This window comes from Hypanus sabinus, chromosome X1 (genome assembly GCF_030144855.1).
Source record: "Hypanus sabinus isolate sHypSab1 chromosome X1, sHypSab1.hap1, whole genome shotgun sequence".
Taxonomy (NCBI): Eukaryota; Metazoa; Chordata; class Chondrichthyes; order Myliobatiformes; family Dasyatidae; genus Hypanus; species Hypanus sabinus.
The window spans coordinates 17,244,651-17,258,327 of NC_082738.1; the positions used below are offsets into that span (position 1 = coordinate 17,244,651).

The window sequence follows — 13,677 nt, forward strand, 5'->3', positions numbered from 1 at the left end:
GGTCATACTGTCCATGAACTCCCTGTTGGTTGCCTCCATACGCTCCAGTATTTGTTTTTTTTTTCAGTTTTAAGTCCTCCTGCGCGAGAGCCAACAGCTGTCCGTTGTTTGGCAATTTCCTTTTAAGCTTTTCTTGTCTGTAGCTGCACAAACGTGTGCTTTCACTGCGAGATTTGACACCAAACATGTCGCTTGTTTTCTGTAGATGTGTCCTGCGCATGCCCAGTAGGAGGAGATTCACCCAAATACCCATTTTAATGTGGACGGAGGTATTTTCAAAAACGCTTGGTGTGGATGCCTATCGTTTTTACACGAAACCAGCGTTTTCAAAATTATCCGGTCTAATGTGGACATAGCCTAAGTCATGGAGTCATATGCCATGGAAACAGGCATTTTCACTCAACTGGTCCATGCTGACCAAGGTTCCCATCTAAACTAGTTTGCCTGCATTTTCTTTCCATATACCTGTCATATTACTTTTTAAATGTTACTAATGTACCCACCTCAACCACTCCTTCTGGCAGGTCATTCCTTATACTGACTACCCTCTGGGTAAAAGTTTTGCCCTTCAGGTTGTTATTAAATCTCTCCTGTCTCCCCCTCTAGTTCTTGATTCCTTAATCCAGGGAAAATGACCAAGCATTTACCCTAGCTATGCTCTTCATAATCTTATACACCTCTTTCAGATCACTCCTCTTTCTCTCACACTCCAGTGAATAAAGCCAACCTGCTTAACCTTTCTCAATATCTCAGTCCCCCCAAGTTCCAGCAACATCCTCATAAATCTGGTCTGCACTCTTGCCCATAAAGCTTAATGCTTTATGACTTGCATGTGAAAATCCTAACATGGCTGCACTGCCTGATCATGATTGTATAACGATAACTGCAATTAAATGTGAGAGTGCCTTATATATTCCTCTCTCCCTCAGTATCAGAAGGAATATAAAAGAATCACAACTTAATGTGATCTACACATTTTCCAATTTTTGCAGTTATCCTATTCAACCAGCACACACAAAATGCTGGAGGAACTCAGCAGACCAGGCAGCATCTAGGAAAAGAGTATGATCGATGCTTCGGGCCAAAACCCTTCAGCAGTTCCTCCAGCATTTTGTGTGTGTTGCTCAGATTTCCAGCATCTGCAGATTTTCTCTTGTTAGTGATCCTATTCACCAGTTTCTTGGTTTTAGGCACATTTATTGGAGCTCCATGAATCCTGACTTTGCTGAAAACCAAGTTTAAGTTCCACCTGACTACTCTGATTTCTCCCTCTTCTTTTTCTTTATGTCATATTTTTCATTTTGCAATCTATTGAAAGTGTATGAACATCAGTGACCACAATTCCAAAGTAAGTCATAAACTGTAAATGCTTGCTATCTCCTGAGACTGTGAAAAGTGCTGTAGATAATAGAAGTCATTCTTTTCGATGTTCTGCTGTTGCTGTTGTTTACCACCTTCGAACCAACTAACATTGATCTTCTGTGGCTAAATATCTCACTCATTAAGTTAATTTATTGATTCCATCGCACTCAGTACTCTCGAGAGGCCAGTTTTTGTCCATTTGCTAATTCAAATAAAGAACGAGCATGAATTGGCAATGCCCAATTTCCATTTGATGTTGATTTTGGACCAGAATTAATGAGTAGTGCAAAATGCATTGCAGAACCTTTCCACTTTTTGTCAGCAAAATTCATTGCTTCTAATTTCCCTATCTGTGCTCGCCTCAAAGTGCTGCAGTTGCTCCTAACCACCCAGCTTGTTGAATGGAACGACCTCAAAGAACCCGTGAATTAATTGATCTGAAACAATTGCCCATTGTTCCCTCACCCTGATGGCCAGCTTCGTGTGTGGCTGCATCAGGTTGTGTGTGGATCCCAGGTATGTGAGCACTAAGTACCATTATGTGCCCAGGTTCTACCTGTTGCCCTGGCTATGAAGGATGGGTCTGGCCCCTTTCCCGCGCAACACCCCTGTCAGCTGGTCGTTGCTGCCATACCTGTCCTTCGTAGAGAAGTTCTTCTAGGTCAACGCCTTTGACCACAGGGCCATCAGGCAGTGGTCAGCACGTAAGGTCCTGCAGGCACTGCAGGAGAAGGATGTGATGGACACAATGGGGTGGTTCCCTGAGCAGACCGTCCAGTTCATCTGCCAAAATGCCTCATTGCCAGACCTCGCCAGGCTGGCAGTGAGTGGGACCCTCCCAGTCAGAACCCTCCTGTATGCCCGGAACGTCATCTCCACACCCCGCTGTCCATGGGAGGACTGCAATGAGGCAGAGTCGGTGACCCACCTCTTTGCACACTGCGGGTTCATGGAGAAGGTGTGGAGGAGGATGGAAGGGACAGTGTCGAGGTTCATCCCCAGCAGCTGCGTAGCTCTGATCTATGGGCTGTTCCCTGGGATGCACACGGAGATCAACATCCGGTGCTGCTGGCAGATCATCAACTCGGTCAAATACGCTCTTTGGTTGGCCTAAAACTTGATGGTCTACCAGCACACGGAGATGTCTGTGGGGGAATGCTGCCGACTGGCACATTCTCGGCTGCAGGAGTACGTGCTGAGGGACGCACTCAAACTCGGTGCAGCCACTGCAAGGGCCCGATGGGGAAGGACCACGGTCTCGGGTTCTTCTCCCATGGGAGTGGGAGGGGTCGGGTGGTGGGGAGTATACCCCTCAACAATGGTGTGTAAAGATGAAACAACAGAGTGCCACATGAGTGGCTGAAAATGTGGAAATGTATAAAATATAGTGGAAATGTCTGTACAGGATTGAGAATCATTGAATGGTTTATTGTACATAATTTTATTTTTGAATAAAGTATATTTTGTTAAAAAAAATTGCCCATCTATTTGTGGACTGTTCATTTGCAAAGAAGGTCTGGAAAATAAAGCAAAGGTTTTCATCAGGTTTCATTCAGAGCAGCTCTCTCTGATCCTGGGCTGTTCCTGGGGTTACACGCAGAGACAGACATCAGGTGCTGCTGGAAGGTCGTCAACTTAGTGAAAGACACACTTTAGTCTGCCCAAAGCTTGTTGCTCTTCCCATATAAGTAAGTGTCCATAATGGAATGCTACCAAGTGGCATATTCCAATATGCAGGAAAACATGCTGAGGGATACACTGAAGCTCCATGAAGCCAATGCAGAGTCTTCAATGGGAAGGACTGCAGACTACAGTCTGAATAAAGATTATGGCTAATATGAAAGGACACAGTTTTAAGGTGCTTGGATCTAGATACAGAGATGTCAGGGGTAAGTTTTTTACGCAGAGAGTGGCGAGTGCATGGAATGGGCTGCCGGCAACGGTGGTGGAGGCGGATATGATAGAGTCTTTTAAGAGACTCCTGGATAGGTACATGGAGCTTCGAAAAATAGAGGGCTGTGGGTAACCCTAGGTAATTTCTAAAGTAAGTACATGTTTGGCACAGCTTTGTGGGCCTAGGGCCTGTATTGTGCTGTAGGTTTTCTATGTTTCTACGGTCCTGCTGTAAGTGGACACTGAGTGGTTGTAACTGCATAACAGCCCTGCTAACATTTATAGGGTTCAGAGACTACATAATTGCCATTGGTGCTTTGTACAATTAATCTAAATAAATGATTGTATTGTACTTCATGTGTATATTTTTAAGAATGAAGTTTATGTTTGAAATTAAAAATTCTGCATTCCATCATCCAATTAATTAAACTTCATGTTTAATCTTAAAACTTAAACTACATCTATTTGAACAGCATCTAATCAAAGATCGTGAGCAAGAGAAGAGAAGAAGTGACTCACACAAGTCTGCAAGTGTACTTCAAAAAGCAGCACTTTGCGGGAGTTTTGGTGTTTGAACAGTGGCCAATGAGAGATTGGGGTTAATTAGCAAGGGCAAATAAAAACAAGACAGGTGCAAGCGGAGTGGCCTTTGTTAGAATGGACAGTGTTAGAGTGGGGTTTTGATAGTTTTCCTCTTCAAGACTTCAGCAAGGAAAAGCTTGAGTGAGAAAAAGTGAAGAGCTGTCAGGAGTTTTTTTCCCCCTAGTTTATTTAATGTTTCTTTCTTTATAATTGTGTAAAGGGGGTTTCTTTTTTTTTCTTTGTACTGTTGGGAAAGGGTTTCCTTTTGTTAACAAGCAGGAATGCTAATTTACTGATAACGAGAATGGTATTCCTTTGTAAACCAAATGGGGATTAATGTTCTTTCTTCTGAGTCTGTAAACTTTTGTTGATGGGCTTTTGGGCAGATCGGCGCGAGGGGGTCGAGAGAGAGGACGCAATGCTCTAAGCTGGGCGAGGATCGGACCCCAAAGGGGGGTCCGAGGCCGGGAGATTCTCCGAGGAGGGGGGGGGGATGAAGCTAGATGTGCTTGGTTGACCACTCGGAGGGTCCTGAGCTGTTTGGAGAGTCGAGGAGTTCGGAGGGGATCGAATGGTGGCCAGAAGACTTCAGTAATTGAGCTCCAACGGTTGTGCACGAAGTGGTTTGGACTTTGATAAGTTTGGCGCCTTTTCTTTAATTTTCTCTTCATATATACTGTATCGTTATTAATCACTTAGTTATAGTAACCTTTATAAATTGTACTCATTTAATCGCATATGGTGTACTGTCTGGTTTTGGGCGAGGCGGGGACATCACACAGCATCCACACCAGCTGATTACCCAGTTTGGCGGGGCCGAAGGCTGCTCCCCCTAGACAAGAACGAGCTGAGCGAGCCTGAGGCGACCCAGGGGGTTACAATTGCATAGTTAAAGCAGTAGGGATGCCAGGTTGGATAGTGGGATGCTTCTCTTGCAGGATGTGGGAAGGCAAGGAGACCTCCAGTGTTTTGACGACTACATCTGCAAGAAGTGCATTCAGCTGCAGCTTCTAACACGCCAGGTTAAAGAGTTGGAGCTAGAACTGGATGAACTTTGGATCATTCCAGTGACTGAGAGGTTGATAGATAGGACATATAGAGAGGTACTGTAGTTACACCCAAGATGCAGGACACAGGAAGTTGGGTGACAGACTAGAAGGGGAAAGGGGTTAAACAGCTAGTGCAGAGTACCCCCCCTCAGCAACATGTATGGGATACTGTTTTGGGGATGACCAAGCAGGTAAAGTCACAGAGGTCGGGTCTGACACTGAGTCTGGCTCTGTGACTCAGAACAGAAGGGGGGAGAAGAGGCATTCGTTAGGGGAACAGAAAGGAGGTTCTGTGGACAAGAACGAGGTTCCTAGATAGAATGTTGCCTTCCAGGTGCCAGGGTCAGGAACATCTCGGATCGAGTCCTCAGCGTTCTTAAGCAGGAGGGTAAACAGCCAAAGGTCATGGTCCACATCGGTAACAATGACTTAGGTTGGAAGATGGATGAGGTTCTGCAAACTGAGTTCAGGGAGTTAGCTGCTAAGTTAAAGGGCAGGATTTCCAGAGTTGTGACCTCAGGATTTCTACCCGTGCCACGTGCTCAGAAACAGGAAGATCATACAGTTTAACACATGTCAAAGGAGTTGGTTTTGGAGGGAGGGTGTCAGAGTTTTGGATCATTGGACTCTCTTTCAGGGAAGGTGGGACCTGTACAGAAGTGGTGGTTTTGGCCTAAACTGGAAGGGAACTAATATACTAATATCCTAGTGGGAAGGTTTGCTAGTACCGCATGGGTTGGGGTGGGGGGAGGTGTTTAAACTAGAGTTGCAGGGGGATGGGAACCAGAATGCCAGAACAGATGGAGAAGAGATTGTGGAGATAGATATTGTTAAGACCTCAGACAAAGTCAGGAATCAAAAGGTTGAACACGATGTGACGAGTGTCCTGAGCTGCCTATATTTGATTAAATATCGTAGGAAAGACAGATGAGCTCAGACATGGATCAGCACATGGAATTATGATATTGTAGCCATTAGCAAAACTTGGTTGCAGGAGGAGCAGCACTGGCAGCTCAATATTCCGGGGTTTTGTTGTTTTAGGCATGATAGAGTGGGAGGCATTAAAGGGGGAGGGATGGCATTATTAGTCAGGGAAAATGTCACGATAGTGCTCAGTCAGGACAGACTGGAGAGCTCATCTAGTGAAGCTCTATTGGGGAAACTGAGGAATAAGGAAGGTATGACCACATCAATGGGATTATATTATAGACCACCCAGCAGTCCACAGGATTTAGAAGAAATAATTTGCGGAGAGATCGCAGAGTGTTGCAAGAAACATCAGGTTGTGATGGTAGGTGATATTAACTTTTCACATATTGGCTGTGACTCTCATACTATGAAAGGACTAGGTGAGATAGAGTTTGTCAAATGTGTTCAGGAAAGTTTATTTAATACATAGAAGTCCCAACAAGAGACAGTGTGTGATGCTTGATCTGCTATTACAGAATGAAGCATCCGTGATCATTGAAAGCTAAATCAGAATCAGGTTTATACTGTGTTTGGTGCTCCCAGTGTGGCCTCCTGTATATTGGTGAGACCCATCGTAGATTGGGAGACCGCTTCGCCAAGCATGTCCACCAGAAGAAGCGGGATCTCCCAGTGGCCACCCATTTTAATTCCGCTTCCCATTCCCATTCCGACACGTCTATCCATGACCTCCTCCACTGTCGTGATGAGGCCACACTTAGACTGGGGGAACAACACCTTATATTCCGTTTGGGTAGCCTCCAACCTGATGGCATGAACATTGATTTCTCTAACTTCTGGTAATGCCCCTCCTCCCCATTTTAATTCCCCTTTTCCCTCTGTCACTTTATCTCCTGCCTACCCATCGCCTCCTTCTGGTGCTCCTCCCTCCCCTTTTTCTTTCTTCCATAGCCTTCTGTCTATTTCACCAATTTACTTCCCATCTCTGAACTTCATCTCCTCCCCTTCAGGTTTCATCTATGTCCATGAGGGAGGTGATAGGCAGCTGGAGGAGGAGGCAGAGCGAAAGTGGGATGGTGGAAGGGAGAGGGAGGGAATTACCAGAAGTTGGAGAATTCAATGTTCATGCCAAGGGGCTGGAGACTTCCCAGACACCTTTGCATGAACATTGAATTCTCCAACTTCCGGTAATTACCTCCCTCTCCCTTCCCCCATCCCACTTTCACTCTGCCTCCTCCTCCAGCTGCCTATCACCTCCCTCAGGATTCTGCCTTCCTCTACTACCCATAGTGCTTTCTCCTTACATTCCTTCTTCACCCTTCCTGCCTATCCCCTCCCCCACCCCTTGACCTTTCCTCTGATTGGTTTTTCACCTGCACCTTCCACTCTCCCCGCACCTTCTTTATAGGGCCCCTCCCCCCTCCCTCTTCAGTCCTGACAAAGGGTCTCGGCCCGAAACGTTGACTGCTCGTTTCCACAGATGCTGCCCAACCTGCTGAGTTCCTCTAGCATGTTATGCATTTTGCTTTGACCCCAGCATCTGCAGAGTATTTTCTGTTCACCTATCACCTTGTGTTTCTCTCTCCACTCCCCCCCCCCAAAACCTTTTAATTCTACTCCTCAGCTTTTTTTCTCCAGTCCTGCCCAAGGGGTTTCGGCCCGAAACATCGACTGTTTACTCTTTTCATAGATGCTGCATGTCCTGCTGAGTTCCTGCAGCATTTTGTGTGTGTTGCTCAGGTTTAATATCACTGGCATATGTTGTGAGATTTGTTGCTTTGTGGCAGCAGTACATTGAAATATATAATAAAAGAGAGAAAACTGAATTACAGTAAGTATATATAATTAAATTAAATAAGCACATAATGAAAATGCATACACTACTGTGCAAAAATTTTAGGCACTTAAACCTAGGGTACCTGAGACTTGTGCATAGTACTGTAGTAATTTTATGTACTGCTACTGCAACAAAAAACAGATTTCATGACACATGTGAGTGATGATAAACCTGATTCTGATCCGGGTCTCTGTTGTGGACTGAGAGTGGGAAGGGGGCAGGGAGAGGGAATCATGGTTAGGAAAAGGGGAAGGGAGAGGGGAGGGAGCAGGAAGCACCAGAGAGTCATTCTGTAATGATCAATAAACCAATTGTTTGGAATCAAATGAATTTCCCTGGTGTCTCAGGGCTGGGATGTGTCTGTACCCACGCCATCCCCTGCCCAGCACTCCTCGGCTATCTGTCTCACACCCCTCCTGTGACACTCAGTCCTCGCCATTCCCAACATCCTTTGCTCCTGCCAGATTTACAAACTCGGTCTCCGCTCCATGTTGACAAATACAGTACTGTGCAAAACTCATAGGCACCCTAGCTATATATACTGTATGTGTCTAAGACTTTTGCACAATACTGTATGTAAATTAAATAAATAAGTAGTACAAAAAAGGGGGGGAAAAAGTGAGGTTGTGTACATGGGTTCATTGTCCATCATAAATCTGATAGCGGAGGGGAAGATGCTTTTCCTGAAATGTTGAGTGTGTGTCTTCAGGCTCCTGCATCTCCTCCTTGATAACAGCAATGAGAAGAGGGCATGTCCTAGTTAATAGGAGGGGTGGGGGGGGGGGTCCTTAATGATGGATGCAGCCTTTTTGAGGCGTTGCCTTTTGAATTTGTCCTCAAAGCTGGTGAACCCATGAAGTCCTTTTGACAGCAAATACATAGTACAATTACTGTTGTTAGCACTTGTTGAGTAAATGACTCAACCTCCAGAGATCTGACAGCAAATTGTAAAATTACATTTATATGCATCATGCAAACTGCTCTTACATCTCAATCTATAAATGAAGCTTGCTTAGAAGGAAGATTCTAGTGTTTTTAAACAGAATTATTAGCCCTTGCTTTCCTATTGGGCTAGATGGAACTGAGGCTGGAAAGCGAATAAGGCAGATGCCAAAAGGAGACTACAGTTCTCTTAAATTCTACTTTGCTGATATTTTTATTGATAATCAAGGAATGTTATTGAAGCAGCCAATTGCAATTTTGAACAAGAGAAAATTTGCATATGCTGGAAATCGAAGCAACACACACTCAGCAGGTCAGGCAGTGTCTATGGAAAAGTGCAAACAGTCAATGTTTCAGGCTGAGACCCTTCATCAGGATTGTGCACTTTTTTCTATAGATGTTGCTGAGCTCCTCCAGCGTTCTCTGTGTGTGTTGCAATCTTGTTTCATTCTTATTCCCCTTTTTTGATAACATACAGTATTTCCACTGACTGTTGCAGAGAGCAGGAGTGTGAAGATTGAGAGGATTTCTCGTTTCAGCCCCAAGAAATCATTGCAGGGATGCCACAGGGTAATGTCCTGAGTCCAACCATCTTCAGCTGCTTGATCTATAATCTGAGGAGGTTTGTTAATGACTGCACCATGTTCAATTCCATTCACAACTGCCTTCCCTCCATGTACAAAGGATGAAAGGCCTGTAGTGGAGCACTTTCTCTCCACATACCTGGGTGAGTGCAGCAAGAGGCTCAACACCAACCAGGCCAAAGCAGCTGCTTGATTGGCACCCACTCACCATTTTAATGTTCATCCCCTCCACAGCAGGGTGGATGGAATGTCAAGTCAAGTCAAGTCACTTTTATTGTCATTTCAACCATAACTGCTGGTACAGCACACAGTAAAAACGAGACATTTTTCAGGACTATGGTGTTACATGACACAGTACAAAAACTAGACTGAACTACGTAAAAAAAACAACAGAGAAAGCTACACTAGACTACAGACCTACCCAGGACTGTGTAAAGTGCACAAAAACAGTGCAGGCATTACAATAAATAATAAACAGGACAATAGGGCAAGGTATCAGTCCAGGCTTTCGGCTATTGAGCAGTCTGATAACTTGGGGAAAGAAACTGTTACACAGTCTGGTTGTGAGAGCCCGAATGCTTCGGAGCCTTTTCCCAGACGGCAGGAGGGAGAAGAGTTTGTATGAGGGGTGCATGGAGTCCTTCATAATGCTGTTTCCTTTGTGGATGCAGCATGTAGTGTAAATGTCCGTGATGGCAGGAAGAGGGACCCCGATGATCTTCTCAGCTGACCTCACTATCCGCTGCAGGGTCTTGTGATCCGAGATGGTGCAACTTCCGAACCAGGCAGTGATGCAGCTGCTCAGGATTCTCTCAATACAACCCCTGTGGAATGTGATGAGGATGGGGGGGTGGGAGATGGACTTTCCTCGGCCTTCGCAGAAAGTAGAGACGCTGCAGGACTTTCTTTGCTATGGAGCTGGTGTTGAGGGACCAGGTGAGATTCTCCGTCAGGTGAACACCAAGAAATTTGGTGCTCTTTACGATCTCTACTGAGGAGCCGTCGATGTTCAGTGGGGAGTGGTCGCTCCATGCCCTCCTGAAGTCAACAACCATCTCTTTTGTTTTGTTCACATTCAGAGACAGGTTGTTGGCTCTGCACCAGTCCGTTAGCTGCTGCACCTCCTCTCTGTATGCTGACTCGTCGTTCTTGCTGATGAGACCCACCATGGTCGTCTCATCGATGAACTTGATGATGTGGTTCGAGCTGTGTGTTGCAGCACAGTCGTGGGTCAGCAGAGTGAACAGCAGTGGACTGAGCACACAGCCCTGGGGGGCCCCCGTGCTCAGTGTGATGGTGTTGGAGATGCTTTCTTTGCTATGGAGCTGGTGTTGAGGGACCAGGTGAGATTCTCCGCCAGGTGAACACCGAGAAATTTGATGTTCTTATCGATCTCTACCAAGGAGCCGTCGATGTTCAGTGGGGAGTGGTCGCTCCATGCCCTCCTGAAGTCAACAACCATCTCTTTTGTTTTGTTCACATTCAAAGACAGGTTGTTGGCTCTGCATCGGTCCGTTAGCTGCTGCACCTCCTCTCTGTAAGCTGACTCGTCGTTCTTGCTGATGAGACCCACCATGGTCGTCTCATCGATGAACTTGATGATGTGGTTCGAGCTGTGTGTTGCAGCACAGTCGTGGGTCAGCAGAGTGAACAGCAGTGGACTGAGCACACAGCTCTGGGGGGCCCCCGTGCTCAGTGTGATGGTGTTGGAGATGCTTTCTTTGCTATGGAGCTGGTGTTGAGGGACCAGGTGAGATTCTCCGCCAGGTGAACACCGAGAAATTTGATGTTCTTATCGATCTCTACCAAGGAGCTGTCGATGTTCAGCGGGGAGTGGTTGCTCCGTGGCTGCAGAATTCACAGAATTCAATGCTATTATTCAACTAAGTTTAGGACGAGGAGGAGGATTCATTAATATGTCCCTGAACAGATTTGACCGCTCAGTTAGATTGCGGCTACTCCAGCTACGCCTCCCAAGCCTACTACAATGTCTCTCACCAAGGACAAGGACCGCCACCACTTTCAAATAATTCTGAATTGGAAATATGTTGCTAATCCTTCATTGTCTAATTCCTAGAACTTCCTTCCCAACAATACTTCACCAGAAGGAAGTTCAAGAAGACAATTCACCACCTCATTGTCAAGGGTAATTAGGGATGGGCAATGCACGCTGGCCATGCCAACACTGTCTGCATTATAACCATCGGATTTTTTAAACTTTTGATGCCAACTAGTCTATTGTTACTGACTGTCTGTATGGAACTGATGAGTTCTCAGGGAAAGCACCTTATGAGGGTGTACCATAGTCAGAAGTGATTTTATTGTGGGCATGCTATGTGGTGATACTTGTGGGCTGCCACTTGGGTGTGCTGGTTGTTAATGCAAACAATACATTTCACTGTATGTTTCAATGTGCATGTGATAAATAAAAAAAACTGAATCAGAAAGGACAGTTGAGGGGCAAGCCAAGAGGAGAAAAAGCAGAGGTACTCAAAGGATATTAATGGTTTTATCAGTTAATTTGTAACTGTGAAATAAATTCATCGCACTCTGGAGGTCAGTAGCTCCCTTAAACCAGTTCCTCAGACATTGCTCTCAGCGCTACTACCATCAAAACAAGAATATTTTACAGACTTACAGAAAATACTTCACAGGACTTTAAAGTAGAGAGGAAATTCACAATCATTTTCTGTGTTTGTGGGGAGTTCAATTCACATAGTCAATGGAATTCTCAAAATTCACTTTAAACATTTACAAATGACTCATTATTTCTATGCAATGTAACAATTTTACCATGAAAATCACTCTCAAAGCATGAAAGTGGCAACTTTAGTAATATCTCAGTCAAAAATGACTGGGTGAGGTTGAGGTCAGGACAAGGTCACGGTTCCTAATGCTGCTTTTATATTGCTGTAATACACCCCAAGGGTCCCACCACTATGGAATCTGCCCTGTTTACGTTACAGGGCAAATTCCAGGACAACAGGCAAACAATTGTTAAAGCTGCCACTCTCAACTTTGTTTGCTAGTTACCAGCCCTTTTTGGTAATAGGGAGGGATGCACAATGGTGGGAAGAATACTCAGTCCACAATAAATAGAAGGCTCTGTCTTTGTCTCCAGGGACAGTATTTGTATCTCCACCATATGTTCTCCTGTCCTTAAATAATGTCTAACATGATGACAAGATAACTCACATCTAGAGGGTTCTGAATCTGGGTATGCTAAGGCCAGAGGTCACAGTACAAACCATCATGGCCACCATGATAGTGTAGTGGTTAGTGCAACGCTATCTTAACTCAGGCATTGGAGTTCAATTCTGGCATCCTCTGTAAGCAAGATTGTACGTTCCTTCCCATTTGTGTGTTTCCTCTGGGTGCTCTGGTTTCCTTCAACTGTCCAAAGACTTACTGGTTAATAGGTTATTTTGCCATTGTAAATTGTCCTGTAATTGCAATAGGGTTAAATCGGTTGGTTAATGGATGGAAGGGCGTGATCCACACTGTATCTCTAAATAAATGAATAAATCTGAACTTGCTGGTCTTAAATGCAAGAAAGCTTATAAATTTCACATTACCTTAAAAAAGGAAGCCTTTGAAAAGCAGATCTGATGATCCGGTTGACAAACACTGTACTTGCACACAAACCAGGGAGATCACAGGTTCGATATCTGGTCTGTACAAGTTTGTTATCACAGCCAAAGTTATCTTTGTGTCACTTGGTGAGGAAGGAAAGGAAAACCTTGTTGCTTAAGGTTGTGTAGTAATGACCCATGTCAGAAAGTGAACTGTTGAGATATCTGGTCTTGAATAAGAGCAAAAAATAAGCTCTTAGTAATGTCCAGTCAGAGAAATAGGAACATAAAGATCAGCAGACAGAAAAAGATCAAAGTCCGTCCAGTTCTCCTCCTGAGGTCACACGGTCTAACATTAATTGAGCTGTTGACTAATCATTGCAATCTGTCTTTCTCCGTTCAGCTGCAACTAAAGCAGATTTGACAAAGGCAAACACCGAGAGATGGACACCTCAGGAAATCACAGATCCAAGTCACCTGCTCTTTTCAAACCTTTTTAAAATTTTGCATTTATCATGTCACAAATTAAACTCATCACAGACTGTGTCCCAGGAAATTATAGAACATAGAACAATACAGCAAAGTACAGGCTCTCCAGCCCATAATGTTTACCAACCTTTTATCCTTCTCTGAGATCAATCTAATCTTTCATGCATAGCTTTCAATTTTTCTGCCATCCACGTGCCTCACTAACAGTCTCTTAAGTGTCCCTAATGTATCTACCTCTATCACTACCATTGACAATGTGCTTTACACAGCCATTACTTCCATATTAGCCATTTCTGCCCTGGGAAAAAGGCGCTGGCTGTCCACTCTATCGATGCCTCTTATCGTCTGATACACTTTGATGAAGTCATCTCTCATCCTCCTTTGCTCCAAAGGGAAAAGCCCTAGCTTGCTCAACCTTTCCTCATAAGACATGCTCTCTA

The 13,677-nt window shown here is 44.8% G+C and overlaps 1 protein-coding gene across 2 annotated transcripts in view; it reads right to left on the bottom strand.

The window, feature by feature from the left end:
- Positions 1-13,027, bottom strand: part of LOC132384647 (GTP-binding protein Rheb-like) — a 48,974-nt gene extending 35,947 nt beyond the window's left edge. For both annotated transcript variants that reach the window (XM_059955970.1, XM_059955969.1), the window contains exon 1: positions 12,752-13,027. The gene's annotated coding sequence lies outside the window, so the exon portion shown is untranslated. The remainder of the gene's footprint in view (positions 1-12,751) is intronic.
- Positions 13,028-13,677: the final 650 nt, after the last annotated feature.